Raw genomic sequence first — 7,191 nt, 5'->3', positions numbered from 1 at the left:
GATCAGCTAGGTAGTGTCTGTATCTTTTCCAAGTTAGATCTACGATTGGGTTACTGGCAGGTGAGGATTGCTGAAGGTGATGAGCCGAAGACAACTTGCGTCACCCGCTATGGTGCTTACAAATTCTTAGTAATGTCATTCAGGTTGATAAATGCTCCAAACACGTCCACGACTTTAATAAACTAGATCTTCTACCCTTACTTAGACAAGTTCGTGATAGTCTACCTGGATGATATCGTGATCTACAGCAGCAACATGGAGGAACATGTCGGGCACTTGCAAACAGTGTTTCAGGTGTTGAAGGAGAATGACCTCTGTGTCAAATGAGAGAAGTGTCTCTTCGAGCAAAAGGAGATCGGCTTCCTTGGCCACATTGTGGGGCATGGTGTGCTGCGTATGGATGGGCAGAAGATAAGGGCCATCCAGAAATGGGTTCTGCTAAGCAAAGTGTCAGAATTACGGTCATTCCTTACTTTGGCAAACTATTATCGGTGTTTCATCGAAGGTTATTCCCTCATTATTGCGCCTCTCACAGATTTGTTAAAGAAGAATCGGGTGTGGATCTGGACAGAACCGTGCCAAGATGCCTTCGATGGCTTGAAGAAGACCTTAGTGAGGGAGCCAGTGTTGCGACTGCCTGATCACTCAAAACCTTTTGAGGTTCACACAGACGCCTCAGACTTTACCATTGGTGGAGTTATTATGCAGAAGGGTCATCCGATTGTATATGAGAGTCAGAAGCTGAAGGATACAGAGAGGCGTTACACGGTGTATGAACGTGAGATGACTGTCATCGTGTATTGCCTCAGGACCTGGCGGCACTACCTTCTAGGTCCCGAGTTCATCATCAAGATGGACAATGTGGCCATGAGCTATTTTCAGACACAGAAGAAGCTGATGCCTAAACAAGCTCGGTGGTAAATATTTTTTGCTGAGTTCGACTTTGCCTTGGAGTACAAGGTTGGAAAAACCAATGTTGTTGCAAATGCTCTGAGCCACAGGGCTAAACTGGTAGTTGCACATGCAGAGCCTTCTGAAGTGCATTTGGAGGGCATATTATTGAGCCGCATACGTGAAGGGACGCAGCAGGATCCGACAGCACAACACCTTGTTTCTCTGGCGCAGACAGAGAAGACTCAACGATTTTGGCTACATGATGGCCTCCTCGTGACAAAAGAGAGACGTATTTTCGTGCCGCAGTAGGGAAGCCTCCGTCGAGAACTGTTTAAGGAGTGTCATGATACACTATAGGTCATTCATCTTGGTCAGGAGCGGACCTTAGCACTCCTTGAGTGCGGCTACTATTAGCCGCAGATGAGGGACGACGTTGAGGGGTATGTACGAACATACCTTATCTGCCAGCAAGATAAGAGGATAAACCAAAAGGCTTCCGGTCTCCTTGAGCCTCTGTCAATTCCAGAACGTCCTTGGGATAGCATCTTCATAGACTTTATTGTTAGTCTGCCAAAGGTAGAGGGCCTCAGTTCTATTTTGGTTGTGGTGGATCGTTTCTCAAAGTATGCTACTTTCATCCCAGCTTCTAATGAGTGCCCTGCAGAAAAGACTGCAAAGTTGTTCATAAAGTATATGGTGAAGCACTGGGGCATACCAAAGAGCATTGTGAGTGATCGTGATGCTCGTTTCACGGGCAAGTTATGGCATGAAGTATTTTGGCTACTTGGCTCTGATTTGTTGTTTTCAACAAGCTTTCATCTGCAGATAGATGGGCAGACAGAGTGCATCAACATGATGCTTGAGCAGTACCTTAGGCACTTTGTTAGTGCCAATTAGAAAAAATGGGTGAAACTCCTTGACGTGGCACAGTTTTGTTACAATCTACAGAAGAGTTAGTCTTCAGGCCACAGCCTATTTGAGATAGCCACGGGGTAGCAACCACTGACCCCGCACACTCTTGCCACACAAGAAAAAGAAAGATCATCCTTCGCCTATCAGTTTATTCGCGACTGGCACGAGCAAAATAAGTTGGCAAAGACATTCTTACACAAGGCGACAAAGACAATGAAGAAGTGGGCAAACAAGCATCATCGACCCTCTGGGTTCCAAGTTGGAGACCAAGTGTTGGTGAAGTTATATCCAGGGCGCACATGCATCTTCCGCGGACGGCACTGTAGACTGCTCAGAAAGTATGAAAGATCCTTCACCATCACAAAGGTGGGCAAATTGGCGTATAAGCTAGAGTTGCCCACAGACTTCAAGGTGCACCTGGTGTTCCACGTGTGCAACCTCAAGCAGTTTCATCCAGATGATGGAGATCTAGAACTTGATGTGCCACAACACGCTCCTATCATGTAGAGGGCCCCGGCAGCACAACGGGCCGAGAAGCGCCTCAGTAAGATCCTTCGTCATAAAGTCAACTACTTAGGCAAAGAAAAAAAATATCTAGTGCAGTGGAAGGAAATAGTGAAACCAATGTGGGAGCCTGCATTCCGAATGAACAATCACTACCCTGCTGAAGTCAGGGCTTACCATGAAACAGATAGTGTCGAGGACAACGCATGATTTGAAGGGGAGAGCATGTTCCCTTGTGACTTACATTGTAAAGTTGTGTTTAGAGTCTGTTTTGCTTTTGTTGAGTCTGATGTAAGCTGCCCGGTTCAGGTGAATCAATACCCCGAAGGGGCAGCCCGTATGCTTGAACTATAATAGCCCTCGGGCAAAATTATGAATGAATTAAATGCGTTGAGCTTTCTTTTGTTCACCCTCGTTGTGATTGCTTCTTGTGATTGCAATTCTTCTCCCACTATTCTCTCTTGCTCTCTTGCACTCTAATTACAAGCTTTCGCGACTAGCAAGCGCTCTGACAAGTAGGCTTGTGGCGGTAAGGAAGGACCATCGCGTCGTGCTGACCCATTGAAGGAAATAGGCCCGTGACAGCGGTAATTCATCATTAAACTTAACAGGGTTACAATACTTTTTACATGGACTAAAGTGTCATGTATTAGTAATACATATTACGTTAGAGTATAAAACATATAAAACACGTGAATGGCTATGGGATATGAATCTATTTGATCCATATCCGATCCATATTCTAATAAGCAGATCTAGCATGAACAAGTATAATATCCGACAAGAAATGCTCGGCCAAAACACCCAACAATGACCACAATTGCACTCTTGGTATTGCTTGGCTAATGCAGATCTGACATTTGTAGGAGATAACAACATTATAAGCTACTGCAGACTCTTGCACCACAATTATTTGAAAGCAATCTCAGTTCAATAGACAGCCAAAAGTCAATTCATGGCCAGAGCATGCAACAGCTGTGGCAAAGCAGATGTAATGTCAGTTCTCAGTTTGATAGACAGCTAGAAGCCGGTGCATGGCCAGTGCATGCAACAGCTGTGACAAAGCAGATGATGTACTGTAAAAAGGCATGACAACCTCAAAACTTAGGTCTGATCACTAATTTTCCTAGCAAATTAGGTGGATGAATCTTCAATATAAGGACTTCCAGGAAACTGCAATTTTACGTGAGCAATGCAGGTTAGCTCCTAAAACAATAAAAAAACCAGTGAACAAAAGGCCATTGTGCAAGTGCGCTGCAATCAAAGACATTGTACAGTAACAATGAGGGAGACTTCCACCACGCTACTAATCTTGTTCCTTAGCTCCTGAAATGAAGAGGAAGAATAGCCCGCAGCATATGCTCAATTGTTCTGACGAACTTTAGGGACTCAAGTTAAATTTGGATTTGAATGATCCATGAACTTTGTTATTTTCTGATAAATAGGCTCTGAAATCTGGAAGAAACAAACAAGGGAGTGTCGAACCAAACGAAAAACTCAATCCAAGTTGATAGGGGGGTGTAAGCCGGCGCAAGTTCATGAGATGCTGGCAAGTTTCAAGCGTTTTGAACTCCTAATTACCAGCAATAACAAGAGATAAGCAATCACATTGATGAGTCCTACTTGTTGAACTTTCAAGTCAATGTCTACCTAATGTGTATATATCATATACAGCGAAAACGAAATGCAAATTTACCGAAACTCGAAACATTCCTGCCGGCATGATTATCAAATGTTCATCCCCTGACCAAGTCAGATACCGGGTGAGCACGTGAAACTTCCGAACACCATCTATACTTTATGTTGCATTACCAACTTCTTGTGCCACAATTAAAAGAGGTTGGTTTGTCAGTGAGGACTACCATCCCATCCCATCAATTCCATTTACATTTATAAAATATAATAGTTTCCCGTGCAACAGAAGAGGATCACTCAGACATGGATCAAAATCATTCCTCCCATCAGACTACCAAACATCCAACTACTTAAAAATTTCCTGATATTTATATTGAAATGTATATTCAAATGTGCAGCCCGTAGCAATCAAAACGAATTGACCAAGCAAAACTTTTTTTATTACATTACGTCAGATGAAACCCAAAACTTGTTCCAAGAGGGAAAAAACTCACCAGCATTCGAGAACGCCAATTATTTTCAGATTCAGTCGTTCCATTTCCAGATACATCACCAGTGGCACGGACAAGTATATCCTCCACAAACTTTATCAACGAACACAACCCTCACAAGAAATTGTGATCGATCACACCTTCCCTCCAAGAACGTGAGCGAAATCAATCAGCTTTACCGTGGCTGCCGACGGTCGACCCCCGGCAGTCCCATCTCTATCATAAATGAGCAGCAACGATGCTGAATAGAAATGATAAAACGTCTGGTTTTCAAACCACTGCTTCAATTCCAGCAACTGAGACAGGATCCCCACCGGACCACCATCAAAGGCGCAATCAGGTGAACGAAAATTGCCCCATGACGATGAAGCGTTCGAAGAAACCAATGCCCTCAAGACCGACCTAACTTGCTCCGCATGGAGAATGCCCTTCACCCATTTCCTGCTGGGCTTCCAAAACCCCAATATGTCGTTCTTGTAGACCTGCAACCCAAAAACCCGAAACCCAATTTAAGACTCGTGGAGTGTAACCCACCCCCATCCTGAGGAGGAGGGGGGGGGGGGGGAAACGACACCCATTTCTTTTCCACAAATCAGATCGTGGGAGAGGAAGAGGGGTGCCCCCATTTAATACGTATGGGAGGGGGTAACTGTTATGACAATAAAGTCGTACATGATATTTCAAGTACAAGGTTTTGATGATGAGCAAGTAAATCAACTGCATTTCAGATAAGGCAATGAAGAAAGATGACAAGCATTGAAGAATTCGATGAAGAATCTTTGAAGACTTGTGTGCAAATGTAAAATTTACTTAATGTTTTAGATTCTTGTAAGAGCCTTACTTAGAGTGCACATTTAGGTTGCATTTCACCTAAAAAGTCTTTAGAAAAAAATTTCTAAAAGAACCATTCATGAAAATCTTTTTAGAATACTCTTTATTTAATTTTTCGTGTTTATTAGTCGACCAATAGACTCACCAGTCGACTAATCCTTTCGCGCCAAATTTTCTAAACAAAATGTCATTTTTGTCAAATTAGTCGACCGAAGGTTTTATCAGTCGACCGGACAGAATGTCTGTTTTCTGAAAATTTAGCAGCAGACGACTAATGATTTTATCAGTCGATCGGGCAGACCATATATTTTCAGAAAAGTTTAGCAGCAGTCGACTGAAAGGTTTTTCAGTCTACTGATGATATTATCAGTCGACTAATTTTTTCTCTAGTCGACTAAGTTTCAAATCTTCAGATTTTCAAATGGCTCGATAAACACATCAGTCGACCGACGATAACTGTCAGTCTACTAATAGTTAATTATCAGTCGACTAACTATTGTTCCAGTCGACTAATTTTTTCATTTTTCCTGAAACTTTTAAAAGGCGTGTCTTTTCATTTTTCAAATATTTTGATCGTTCAAAATAGACTGTTTTGACACCCTTTCATACCCTCAACGTATGGAATCTTTCAACTATAAATATGAGTGAATTCTACAATCAAAAAAATCAAATCCAATTGAATTACTTCTTGCTTTTCACTCCTATTCATTCGAGTATTTATTTTCTCACTCACTTGATATTTTCACTTTAGTTTTTCACTCAAATTCCTTTGAGAGACAGTGAATTCGTGAGTAGAGTATTTCAACAACCTCAAAAGTCAATTGCATCTCATTTGCATTCATAAGAAGGGCTCATAGGTTGTTTTGTAAGTTGTTACTTATTTCATTTTCTATAAAAGGAAAGGACTTTTTGGTTTAAAGGAGTTGTTTGCTTTCAGTAGGTGTGTTACTGAAAGTGGGACCGGATTTGGTCTATATGATCTTGTAGTTACACAAGGTTGATAGTGGAAATCTCAAGCGGGTTTTGTTTGGGGACTGGATGTAGGTCGGGAAAGACCGAACCAGGATAAATTCTTGTGTTATTTGTGTGATTGCTTTGCAAATTTTAAAATCCGTTATAATTCCAAAGACGATATTTAAAAGCACCTCTAGTGCTCGTTGCCTCGATCCTACTGCACTTTCATTTGGTATCAGAGCGGGTTTGCTATTATTTTGATTTGACCATCATTTAGCATGGCAACAACATCATCTCAGCACAAAGAAGGATGCTCCTCTGTTCGTCCTCCTCTCTTCGACGAAACAAACTATGGATACTGGAAAGTGAGAATGACAATATTCTTACAATCCATGGATCTCGAAATTTGGAGAGTTGTTTCAGAAAAGTACCAAATGTCATCAACTGATTTCAGCCAATGGACCGATGAAGAAAAGAAGACTGCTTCACTTAATGCCAAGGCTATGAATGCATTGTATTGTGTCGTTGACAAGGTAGAGTTCAATCGCATCTCTCAATGCTTCATAGTAAATGAAATTTAGCATACTCTTCTTGTGACTCACGAAGGTACGTCAAAGGTAAAAGAATCTAAAATTGTTTCTTTAGTTCATAAATTTGAATTGTTTAAAATGAAGCAAGATGAATCTATATCGGACATGGTAACAAGAATGACCGATATCACTAACACTCTAAAATCCCTTAGAAAAAAATATTCACAAGTGGATTTAGTCATAAAAATTCTAAGGTGTTTAACTCTTGAATGGGAGAGAAAAACCACAACTATTGAGGAAGCAAATGATTTAAACACTCTCACTCTTGAAGACTTGGTTGGTAACTTAATGGCATATGAAGTCCAACTTCAAGACAGACAAGAAGAAGAACCCAAGAAGAAATCTCTTGCTTTTAAGGCTACTTCTGACTCTGAAAATTT

General features: G+C 41.5%; 1 pseudogene; it reads right to left on the bottom strand.

Moving 5' to 3' along the window:
* Nucleotides 1-3,444: 3,444 nt before the first annotated feature.
* Nucleotides 3,445-7,191, bottom strand: part of LOC149840285 (inositol polyphosphate multikinase alpha-like) — a 39,356-nt pseudogene continuing 35,609 nt past the window's right edge.

The sequence above is a fragment of the Nuphar pumila genome, chromosome 4, assembly GCF_984573655.1.
Source record: "Nuphar pumila chromosome 4, dmNupPumi1.hap1.1, whole genome shotgun sequence".
In the NCBI taxonomy this organism is placed as follows: domain Eukaryota; kingdom Viridiplantae; phylum Streptophyta; class Magnoliopsida; order Nymphaeales; family Nymphaeaceae; genus Nuphar; species Nuphar pumila.
Note: the sequence above shows the minus strand (reverse complement) of the source record. Positions and strands in the feature narration are given on the sequence as shown.